Below are 12,201 nucleotides of genomic sequence, written 5' to 3' on the forward strand. Positions count from 1 at the left end.
ATACATGTGTTGTGCTGTTAAGCATACTATATATATTTGTCTCCTTAGAGTTTTCACAATAGCCATCTCTTTCCACTGAGAGTCAAATATGTACCTTATTCACTGTATTCAGTGCCCTGCACTAACATCAGGCAAACTGCAAGATGAATCTTTAATTAATCTTTAAGAACATCCTCAAAAAGCCCATAAGTTTACATGACATTTTTTTAAAAGATGTATTACAAATATTTTACAGAAAACAGCAGTGGGGAAGGGGTACGAAATCTTTAAACTATGCAACTCAAAACACGTTAAGCACATGCTCAATTGGAAGGTTGTATATTACAATACCCGGCAGCAATGACTTTTTGCCTGTTTTCATAAGATGAAATTGGGTGTTTTTCAAATTCTATTGAGAAGTATAACAAGAGAACATTAATAACTGCTTAGGAGTAGTATACTGAGAAATTAGCCAGGACAAGTTACTTTCTTGAAGTCACTTGCCCTGTGGCAAGTGGCTTTTAAAACAAATTTTGAAGCCCTGTAAGAACCACAATTTTGTAATTTTTCTGAAAATGCCTAGGTGGCTTATTACATTTTATACGGTATCCATATCAATTTGCAATGCAAATAAGATTGTCTCCTTAAGGTATTCACAACAGCCATCTCGTTCTCCTAACAGTCAAGTATGTAATGGTATGTTGAAAATTTAGTAGATATGATAAGGTGATGTAGTATCATAATTTAGCTTCAATTGACCATTGACTGTCAAGCTCAAGTGCTATTGTCTTCCTGTATATCCACAGCTTCCTGCCAGAGTCGTACCAGATTATACAGGGGGTTAACTTGAGGTTGCCTGAAGTTCAAGTTGGCTTGTCATTGGTTGTTGAATGTTGTAAGTGAATCATTTTAGTGTTAACTTGTGTCTATTGTTGTCCTTGGGGGATCGTTGGGAGAATTTAATTCGAGCACTTGATTGCTAGTAAGAGGTGACTTTATTGGGAATCCCGAGCTATTAGCACTGGTTGTAAAAAGCAACGAAATGGAATGGATGGTTACTCATAGTGACCTGGTTTGTGCTTTGTCAGCAACACTGATAACATGATCACTGCCCATAGTGTCAATCACTAGATTGTCTGGTCCAGACTGATTTATTTGCAGACCCTTGTCAGATACATGGAATACTGCTGGGTTTGGTTAAACAACAAACGCCTTAAAATATGGCATAACATATCAATCCAAAACAAGGATTTTAGAGGAGCTTCATCCAATAGCTTTAACACTTGCATTCCAACCAAAGTATGAAAATATAGTGAGTGAGTATGGTTTTATGCTACTTTTAGCAATATTCCAGCAATATCACAGCAGGGATATCAGATATGGGCTTCACACATTGTACCCTTGTTGGGAATCGAACCCTGGTCTTCGGCGTGATGAGTGAACGCTTTAACCACTAGGCTACACCACCACCCCTATGAAAATAGGCTGATCAGATATGTTCAAAAACAAGTCAGGAGTTGCTCCATCAAGATCACATTTTAAAAGGACTTAAAATAAGAAATACAGTCTTAGTCTGACTTCTGTGGATATTTGAATAAAAGATTGAAGTTAGGTTTCCGACTTGACTGTCTGGCTTACAACTAGAATTTCTTCCTTCTGTCTGTTGCCAGGTTTTAATTAATGACAGTATAGAAATATATGATACAACCTACGTGAATGACAAGGGCTTTTATTTTCAAACTTCTGAACAAGAATCAAATTTAGCAAATCTGTCTCTCTGATGTTTGGAACCACCTCCATGGTGTAGTGGTTTGAGCGTCCGCCCAGAGAGTGGAAGGTCACAAGATCGATCCTCGGTAATGTCATACCAGAAGACGTTAAAATATGGTACGTGTTTTTCCATGCCTGGCGCTCGGCATTAATGGGTACAGCAAGGACTGGTCGGCTTGGAGTCAGTATAATGTGTCTGAGTGGGGTATTCATGCTTAACTGCGGCATGGTATCTCAGTGAGCTAGGACTAGTACAAGCAGCCACACATACACACGCATGCACCTTGTCATATGAGCAAAATGTCCTTAAGCACAACATTAAGGCCAATTTCACCTCACCTCACCTCACCTTACCTCACCTTGTATGCATATACAACAAAATCAGTTTGGGTCAAATACCTGTGAATTGAGTCTTATCAAGCTTCCATGTGTAATATTTATATTCTGTGTTATGAAACAACGTGAAAATCTGGCATAGAATTTCTCTTAAACAACCTATGCATAGACGAAGCAGCTAATGGGATTATGTGGTCAGGCTCACTGACTTGGTTGACACATGTCATCATATCCCAATCATGTAAATCAATGCTCATGCTGTTGATCACTGGATTGTCTGGCCCAGACTCAATTATTTACAGACTGCTGCCATATAGCTGGAATATCGCTGTGTGCGGCGTAAAACTAAACTCACTCACTTACAGGTCCAAACTCTATTATTTACTGTCCTCTTAGCATATGCTCATGTCTGTCAGCTGTCTAACCTGTAATCCCTTCTCAGCCTACACACAGTCCATGAACCAAGGTATTTTACCTTCCGTCCAAACCTTTCTGTAATAGTCCAGGAGGAGGCAGCTGAAAAATTTCAAATCGTAGCCTCCCCCAGTACTGATTTTGTTTGACACTATTTTCAGTTAGTATGATGTCTTGGGCTCATGAAAAGGCCTGTAATACTCTCAGATTGTGGTATCAGGTTTTTACAGGCCATTATATGTGGTGGGGTCTGCGAAAGCCATTTAGGATGTAAAGAAATTATTTGACATAATGTTGTTTTGAAAAAAAATCAAAATGGCCGCCATTTTGTCCCGCCATTTGTTTTGTCGTTTTGCCTTCTCAGCACTTCAATCTACATAAAAATGAACACTGAATGTTTCCATTTACATCCAAAGTTGATACTTTTGATGTTGTTTGACACTTGTTTCTCCTAGAGTGATGGCTTGGGCACAAAACAAGTCATTTGGTTGGTCATATCGTGGTAATTAAATGTTTTACAGCTTATTCTTTTGAGTCAGGTGTATTTTGCAATTCTCCGACTTTTCATGGAAATGTGAGAGAGTGATTTATTTAATGGCAGTTAACATTATTTTTGTTACTAAAACAAGTTGTTTTTGTTTTCTCTTTACTTCTAGAGACGGCATGTTATTAGGAATGTTTACATATTACCCAGAATTTCAATGGCTTGCACAAAATGGCCGCCATTGTAGTTTAACTACATATACTTATTGGAGGACTAAATTTGTACCTGATATGAAATCCAAACAACTCATATGGTGTCTAATGTTTAATACAGTATAGGAATAGAGCTAAATTTCAATGATAGGGTCAGTCAAAGCCTCACACTCCTAAAATATTTGATGAAATAACATTATCCAAAGTGTTTGAAAACTATGCTTCATGGCCAATAACTCACGTCTAAGCTTTGGTTGTAGGTATTCAAATTGTTCTATCAGATAACTCTTAATCACTTTTGATACAACCATAAGCTTGCAATTAACCCTCCTTTTCACTTTCTTTCATTTCATTTGTTACTTCATGTCAGAATCGGACCCTGCTGAAGATCCGGGTTAGAATTGACCTTCAATAACCCATGCTTGTCGTAGAGAGGCGACTAACGGGATCTAGTTGTCAGGCTCGGGCTGACTGGGTTGACATTATGTCATCAGTGATCCCAATTCGCGCAGAATTGATGTTCATGCTGTTTGATCCCTGGATTGTTCTGGTCAGACTTCGATTATTTACAGACTGTCGCCATATAGATGGAATATTCCCGGAATCATTACAACTAAACTCACTCACTCACTCATGTCAGAATCGGAGTCATCTACTGGCAACAAGTCAAAGGTGTTCAGGCAACAATCATCTGCCATACAAATAGACATGCCTCTGCGCACACTATATCATTCTTTCTGCTGGCATGATGACTTTTTGCTTTTACACGATGTCAGTTCAACTAATCCACGGGGGGCAGGATCTCTCGACATCAGAATAGGGATAAGCTGACCATCACAAAAGGCTCCAACCATGGTCAACTGGTGAAGGAATGTTCATGATTGGTTGCAGAGACTGTTTCCCAAACATGGACTTTGTAGGTTACTCGTTCAATGTGACTGTTGGATGTTGGTTGGAGGGTTTTCATTCAAAATCTTGTGTCATCTGCAGACATCACTGGATTATTTGGTACATGCATAGAACTCACAAACTGGCCACAAGATGTAATGAGTGTTTCTTGAACATCCAAATTGTCATCCATTTGTTGTGTGAGAAGCTTCTCATCCCCTGGGCTTTACAGCCTCTTTGGGAATCAATGTAGAAAAGGTTTTCAGGTTCAGTCGATGTAAAGGTGACCACAAGTTTGTCCTGGAAGAGTTCAATCGACTACTTATCTAGTTATCCCTTTGCTCTGCCCCAATCTGTTTAACATGCAAGAGGCTGTGAATCATATCCTTGGGGACAACAACTCCACTTCCAATGTTCACAAGATGCAGACAATCCAAATTGTCACCCAATTGTGTCAATGTTTGTTAGTGATTTTCAGAGGACTTCTGTGTAAGTCAATTCCCCATGTCGAACGTTCTACTACGTTCTAAAATGGGACGGAGTAATAACGTATTAAAATGAGATTGCCATACTAAGAAGCGGAATTGCCATACTCACGAACAGAATCGTTGGCGGACGTAGTGCAGTCCGCATCAATTGCAATATGTTTGTACACAGTTTCCACCTGGTCCATCCGTTTGCAGAACTCTACTGAACTCTAGTTGTTAGTCGCTATTCCAAGCAAATATGTTCAAAACAAAAGAATCGTTCTGAAGAAATTTGTAGTACATGGTTCTAACAGTTTGCAATGGGTTCACATCACGTTCTACTTCGTTGTTAGTATGTTTATGTAGTTCTCATGCCGCCGCTCTTACTATGTCAACTCTGTGTGCATTACTTAAAATGACAAGGTAGGGTATATATACACGCGCTTTTAACATGGTCGATCCCTTTGGGATAGAGTTTCTATGAACAAGTTTGCAGCTGTCAAAATATTTAATGCTGGTTTCCTGCAATTTTGATCGGAAGCAGAGCAAGAGTACAATGAGTTGGTAGAGCAAGAAAGAAGGAAAACACAAGAACGTGTTGGGTGAGGAACTGGCTTAAACCTGAGAGGTGAATAGCTGTGGGACATTATCATCACCTGATGGAGGAGCTCCGCCTTTGATGATCATGAGTCCTTCTACAATTTCTTGAGAATCACCCCTCCATGTTTGATGAACTTCTTGAACGCATTGACCCCTTTATAACTTAGATGTTCACCCTTCTTCTTCCTTGGAGGCATGGTGATGTCAATGTTTCCACCTTGAAACTAAGAATGGGCAGGGTATTTATATAAATCGAACCATGAAGTTATTGCTATTTACGATTGCAGCACTAGAAAGCGGTGGAGAAAGTAGTGAGAACGGAAAGAAGTGCCTGAAAATGAGTTGGTTTTAGAAGAATGAGTTAGAACGGGGTTGCGTGATAAGAAGAGCGAGATAGGTTTAGTTCAGAAGGAAATAGAAGTGACTATGGGCCGGATTGGACTGCTTGAAAACGTTGTCCACACGGGCTGAACGGACAATTTTACCCACTCTAAACGCATAACACCAACTGTCCGTCTGGGGGGTAAAAAGGCGTGACAGACGATACTGAGAACTGTTTATGATCAAACTAGCATTGTAATTTATACAAAAGTTACACGCTCTCTATCCCGCTCGAGCTCACTTTACAGTTATTCTTTGGACAGGGCAGGACGTCCTAAGAACTACATTGGTGTGACTCAGGCTTTACCAACAGGTAACACCATCGTCAGTCCATACATGCTACAAGACTAGACTTGTTGACAGGACTGCTGATGGGTTTGTCCCATTGTCTTGGCAGTGGTTTGTTTTGACTTCTAGCGCCGTTGGCGATCCTCTTTGATTTGCTCCCCTGCTTTAGTCTCAAACAACATCAACTCTAATGCAGTCTGTCTCGATTCAGAATTGAAGTGAAGTTGTCCCAATGCATATCAGCCAAGTGTCCAAATGTGGAAGCAGCTTCCTTTCTGAGCATTTGCAATTTTGCCATTCCATCAACTATATGAACTGGCAACATTCTCTCTTCTGCTAGTATAAGCAGCGAAGGACCAAAAAGCTTCCTTTTAAAGTTCATTTTAACAAACCTGGCTTTTGATGTTCTTTCTTAATGTTCCATCTGAATGAGCCATTGTGAAATGAACACTAGAAATGTCCATGTTCACATCAAGGTTGATGACAAGTCCATTCAATCTTCCAAATGAATGATGTCTGCATCTTGTGAACATTGCATGTACCCAAATAATCCAGTGATGTCTGTAGATGACACAAGATATTGAATGAAAACCTCCAACCAACATCCAACAGTCTAAAACATCACATTGAACGAGTAACCTACAAAGTCCATGTTTGGAAACAGTCTCTGCAACCAATCATGAACATTCCTTCACCAGTTGACCATGGTTGGAGCCTTTGTGATGGTCAGCTTATCCCTATTCTGATGTCGAGAGAGATCCTGCTCCCCATGGATTAGTTGAACTGACATCGTGTAAAAGCAAAAGTCATCATGCCAGCAGAAAGAATGATATAGTGTGCACATAGGCATGTCCTTTTGTATGGCAGATGATTGTTGCCTGAACACCTTTGACTTGTTGCCAGTAGATGACTCCGATTCTGACATGAGTGAGTGAGTGAGTTTAGTTGTGCGATTCGGGAATATTCCATCTATATGGCGACAGTCTGTAAATAATCGGGTCTGGACCAGACAATCCAGGGATCAACAGCATGAACATCAATCTGCGCGAATTGGGATACGATGACATGTGTCAACCCAGTCAGCGAGGCTGACAACTAGATCCCGTTAATTAGCCTCTTACGACAAGCATGGGTTATTGAAGGTCAATTCTAACCCGGATCTTCACAGGTCCGATTCTGACATGAAGTAACAAATGAAATGAAAGAAAGTGAAAAGGAGGGTTAATTGCAAGCTTATGGATGTATCAAAAGTGATTAAGAGTTATCTGATAGAACAATTTGAATACCTACAACCAAAGCTTAGGCGTAGTTATTGGCCATGAAGCATAATTTTCAAACACTTTTGGATAATGTTATTTCATCAAATATTTTAGGAATGTGAAGCTTTGACTGACCCTATCATTGAAATTTAGCTCTATTCCTATACTGTATTAAACATTAGACACCAAATGATATGTTTGGATTTCATATCAGTACAAATTTAGTCTTCCAATAAGTATATGTAGTTAAACTACAATGGCGCCATTTTGGCAGCCATTTTGAGTCTGGGTAATATATAAAAATCCTAATAATATGCCGTCACACTAGAAGTAAAGAGAAAACAAAAACAACTTGTTTTAGTAACAAAAAATAATGTCAACTGCCATTAAATAAATCACCCTCACACATTTCCATGAAAAGTCGGAGAATCGCTAAAATACACCTGACTCAAAGAATGAGCCGTAAAACATTAAATTACCACGATATGACCAACCAAATGACTTGTTTTGTGCCCAAGCCATCACTCTAGGAGAAACAAGTGTCAAAACACATCAAAAGTATCAACTTTGGATGTAAATGGAAACATTCAGTGTTCATTTTATGTAGATTGAAGTGCTGAGAAGGCAAAAACACCGACAAAACAAAATGGCGGACAAAATGGCGGCCATTTTGATCTTTTTTTTCAAAACAACATTATGTCAAATAATTTCTACATCCTTTAGCAGTACACAAAAGTCAAAATGAAAGTGATCAGATTGATAGTAGTAAAACTATTAATGATTAACTTTGAGGTGTTGTCGGGAGCAAACGAAATGTGACGAAATGGCTGCAGACCCCACCACATATAATGGCCTGTAAAAAAAACCTGATACCACAATCTGAGAGTATTACAGGCCTTTTCATGAGCCCAAAGACATCATACTAACTGAAAATAGTGTCAAACAAAATCAGTACTGGGGAGGCTCATGAAATCCTATTTCTAGGCCTCTTTTGAGATTCTCCTCCTGGACTATAATGCAAAAGCCCCAAATTAGGCAAGTCAAGATTTTATTCAGGTTCAGTTCACATAGACTCCTTTTCAAATTAAATGGGGTATTTGGTTCTAATAAAATTAAATATTTTCGGAGAGTAAACATTAGTCTACCAGCAGTCATTGCCTCTCAGTTCTAGACTGACTGACCGACTGATTTTGGTTTTATGCCGCTTTTGCAATATTCCAGCAATATCACGGCGGGGGACACCAGAAATGGGCTTCACACAATGTACCCATGTGGGGATTCGAACCCGGGTCTTCGGCGGGACGAGCCAACGCTTTAACCACTAGACTACCCCACCGCCCCCTCAGTTCTAGAGGAGCGGTGGGGTAGCCTAGTTCGACACATAAGTGACATGTGAATTATGTGCTATGCGATTTCCAAATTTAACTTGTACTACATGTTCCACTGCTTTTTTCAATTGGGGCGGTGGGGTAGCCTAGTGGTTAAAGCGTTCGCTCGTCACACCGAAGGCCCGGGTTCGATCCCCTACATGGGTACAATGTGAAGCCCATTTCTGGTGTCTCCTGCCGTGATTTTGCTAAAAGCAGCATAAATCCACACTCACTCACTCACTCACTCACTCACTCACTCACTCACTCACTCACTCACTCACTCACTCACTCTCTCTCTCTCTCTCTCTCTCTCTCACTCACTCACTCACTCACTCACTCACTCACTCTAAAAATTAAGATACTTCAATGCTACAGAGTTGTAGTATTATGTTCCTGAAGACCAAATTATGTTACTCACATCTTCAGTAAATCTATTTTCCATCACAGGATTTTTCAATGATAATAGCTCATCCAAACTTCTGCAAACATGAGAGGCAAATTCAACCCCCCAGATTAACATTGTGTGTATGTGTTTGAAAAGAGGTAGAGAAGTTAAACCATAAACAGAAATTTGGACTATTTAACCACAATTCATATTTCTTCCAATAGATATTATTACGTTTTTCCAGAGTTGTCTCAAATCCTTGACATTTTGGGATTATTCAGGAAAACAGTAGAAAATCTATTCTTAACATTCAGACAGTTGTTTTATTTGAAATAAATGGTGTTGACATGGTTAACGCAGTTTGTATAGACACAATAAGCTTCATGCCCTTTAAAGGTTGCATCTCTAATTTATGCATAACTAAATCACCATACATTTAGCAGCACTGTATTGTGCATTCCAATGAATAACATCAACATCTTTCAAAATGGAGTTTAAATTTGTTCTGTGAAGGTTCTGGGTAAAAAGTCTGAGTTGACAAAGGGCTATTTATACGGCCTAAACATTGTTCAGTGGGAAGAGTCCCCAGACAAGTGTTCTCACCTCCAAACAATACAGAAGAAACTGATGGGCAAATATTTACATGGTGCATCAAGTTGCGCACAATGTCCCACAGACGTATTACGCCATGCCAGATCCGCCTTGTCTTTTGGATCCACGAGGTAACTTCAGTTTAGTTTCCTGTTTGTCCATCAAATTAAACAGGTTTGCTTGCCTCTTGTGAAACAACCTGTTTGACTTAGGTGTTAAACCTTTGAATTTAACTGATAAACATCCTGTATTTGAAAAAAATGCACTATGTAATCTCGTGGATTTTTAGTTTCTTTTGAATACTGAAGGATTAGTTTCTGCTTCTACACCCTTATAAGTGTTGCTAAGGTAATGTTGAAATTCAGTCGTCGTGTCATTTTTTTGGAACATTTTGTTGGGTTTTTTTTCGTGTCGGCATCTGTTTAACATTTAGGGAGAGGAATTGTTGCACAGATGTTGTTTTTGTTTTTTAAACTTAATACAGGTCCTGACATCTTTTAGTTTGAAGGCAGCGGAATCTGGAACCTTTAAATCAGTATTTTGAACTAATGTTTACTTAGGGATTTTGAAATGGCCCCTTTTCATTCTTCATCTAAACACAGTTGCTTTTGTTGAAGTGAAGAGTAATCAGTCCTATGTTGTACATGTTTGTATTTATTCATGTTACTAAAGTATACAGCTAATCATAATTAATCAAGGATATTTAATAATTCTAGGACTTTGAAAAGAGAAAACATTAATTACATTCCAATCACTAAGTTTGAGTGTGTGTAAATATGGTAACATAATGTAAATTTTGGAGACAATACTTTAGTTTTAATTCCAGTTCTTGTCTCTTCTCAAGATTGACATGACTAGCAGTCTAGTGAAAGTGTCTCACCTTCCTGAAACAATTTAATTGTTTTTACAGATTTCAATGTCTTAATGTCATCCAAGTGGTGCAAAAGTAACAGAAACTTTATACTTTTATTTTTATTATTTTAATCAAATGAGAAATGTTTTAATAATATAATTGCAGATCTATACAGGCCCTGCATCATGTTGGTGGTGGTCCATGATAAGGTCAGATAATATAATGGCATTATCACAGACCAATAGCTCGAATGTCTGCCGTCTCAGTGGCACCGAGCCTTGACACCGTGTGAGTCAGACTGAGACTGAGACATATCATGATTCTCTGTTACATCACAGGCAAGTTGTTGACATTCTCCACGTGCATGGTGCAGCGTTAGTGACAGCCTTCGTGTCTTGCACAGCACGGCTCAACTTTTTATCAACCAGTTTGAGAAAAGAATGTTCAACTTTGATAGAGATGCTTATCGCTGTGATTCGTTTGGAAGGAGCCTTCTGCCGTGGAAATAGGGAGACAAGATTCTTATCACCTTGTAATGTGAATAAAATTTGAGATGTTTCAGTGTGTTCAAGCATTCTGTGTTTTGGGTGTGATGAAATCCATGCTTTTTAAATTAAATTTTACAAGATGTAGATGGATGCATTTGAATGTGCAGAGTATCATATGTTTTAGTTTATTTGCTTTATTGTGCTACCTTTTCCACACTTATGTTCATACTACATAGACTGTCTCTGTAGTGTAGTGGATAGAGTGTTTGACTGGATAGAGAAAAGGAGTGGGTTTGATCCCAAGCTTACATCACAAACAAATGAAGTTAAAATATGGTATTTGATGTTACCCTGCCTGTTGCTTGGTATTAACATAACCCTGATAAGACGAGGACTGGTTGGTGTCTGTGTTGGAGATTCATGGTAATCTGTATTACGTCAGTGGGTTAGCACTTTCAAGCCAGCACTAGTACTAATTAAGTGCTTGAAGTCAGAAGTTTCCATAACCTCACCTCACCACATCTCACCTTGATGCAACATGCAGGTTGTGACATGTCTTGGTTTTCAACTAAGGCCTGCTATAGAATTTGATAATGATTTTCAACAGGAAAGTTCAGTTGGCAAAATAAAGTTGAGATGAAATTGTAAAATCATAATTTTATATCTTAGTTTTTACAATATATTCATGATAACTTACAAGAAATTATTTTAGATTGTTTTTTTCCCATATCCACTTTATAAAATGCCCCAAGTAAAATACTTTTAGTATTTAAAAGGAATATTACTTTGTCTGGTGATTTTTTTTTCCCTCCTGTCTTAAGTTTTTTCAGGACAAATAACCGTAAAATAAGAAATAAAATTGGTCTGGCCTTAGCAGAAAAACAAATCACTCTTCCGCAAAATATAATTTCATTGCACATATTGCAAATACAGGCATGTAGAGAAACACTGAAGAATTATATTCTATGGGGTAGTTTTGGTTGTCAGCTTATCAATGCAAAACATGAATGCATATTTTGGCAGGCTATTTTATTCTATAAATATCATAGGTTACCAAACAGACTTCTGAAGACAAATCATTGATGTTCAATATATGTGTAATTTATGTTGTGATAATGGTCTTGCTTCTGGTTATAATGCAGCACATTTGATGTTCAGAATTCATACAAAATCATTATTATCAATGTGACACATGTTTCCAGTCTAAATATGTCAACACATTATCTCCCAGAACACAGCCAATAAGGTGACTGCTTCAACACAAGTAAAAATTGAAAACTAGGTTTTGATACAACCCCTGTCAATTCAGTCGGATTATATAGTACATCTACAGAATATCATCCTTGTTGGTTATTTATTCCTAATTCACTACATAAAGCATATAAATATGATAGCAGGCAGTCAAACATGAAATGATGTAAAAATGACCATATAGG

At 38.4% G+C, this 12,201-nt stretch overlaps 1 long non-coding RNA gene across 1 annotated transcript; it reads left to right on the forward strand.

The window, feature by feature from the left end:
• Positions 1 to 9,413: 9,413 nt before the first annotated feature.
• LOC124289151 lies at positions 9,414 to 10,835 on the forward strand. The gene is made up of 2 exons (XR_006901604.1): positions 9,414 to 9,555; positions 10,443 to 10,835. It is a non-coding gene; the product is annotated as an uncharacterized LOC124289151 (long non-coding RNA).
• Positions 10,836 to 12,201: the final 1,366 nt, after the last annotated feature.

Source organism: Haliotis rubra, unplaced genomic scaffold (genome assembly GCF_003918875.1).
Source record: "Haliotis rubra isolate DU_JTF1 unplaced genomic scaffold, ASM391887v1 Scf434, whole genome shotgun sequence".
NCBI classification, from domain to species: Eukaryota; Metazoa; Mollusca; class Gastropoda; order Lepetellida; family Haliotidae; genus Haliotis; species Haliotis rubra.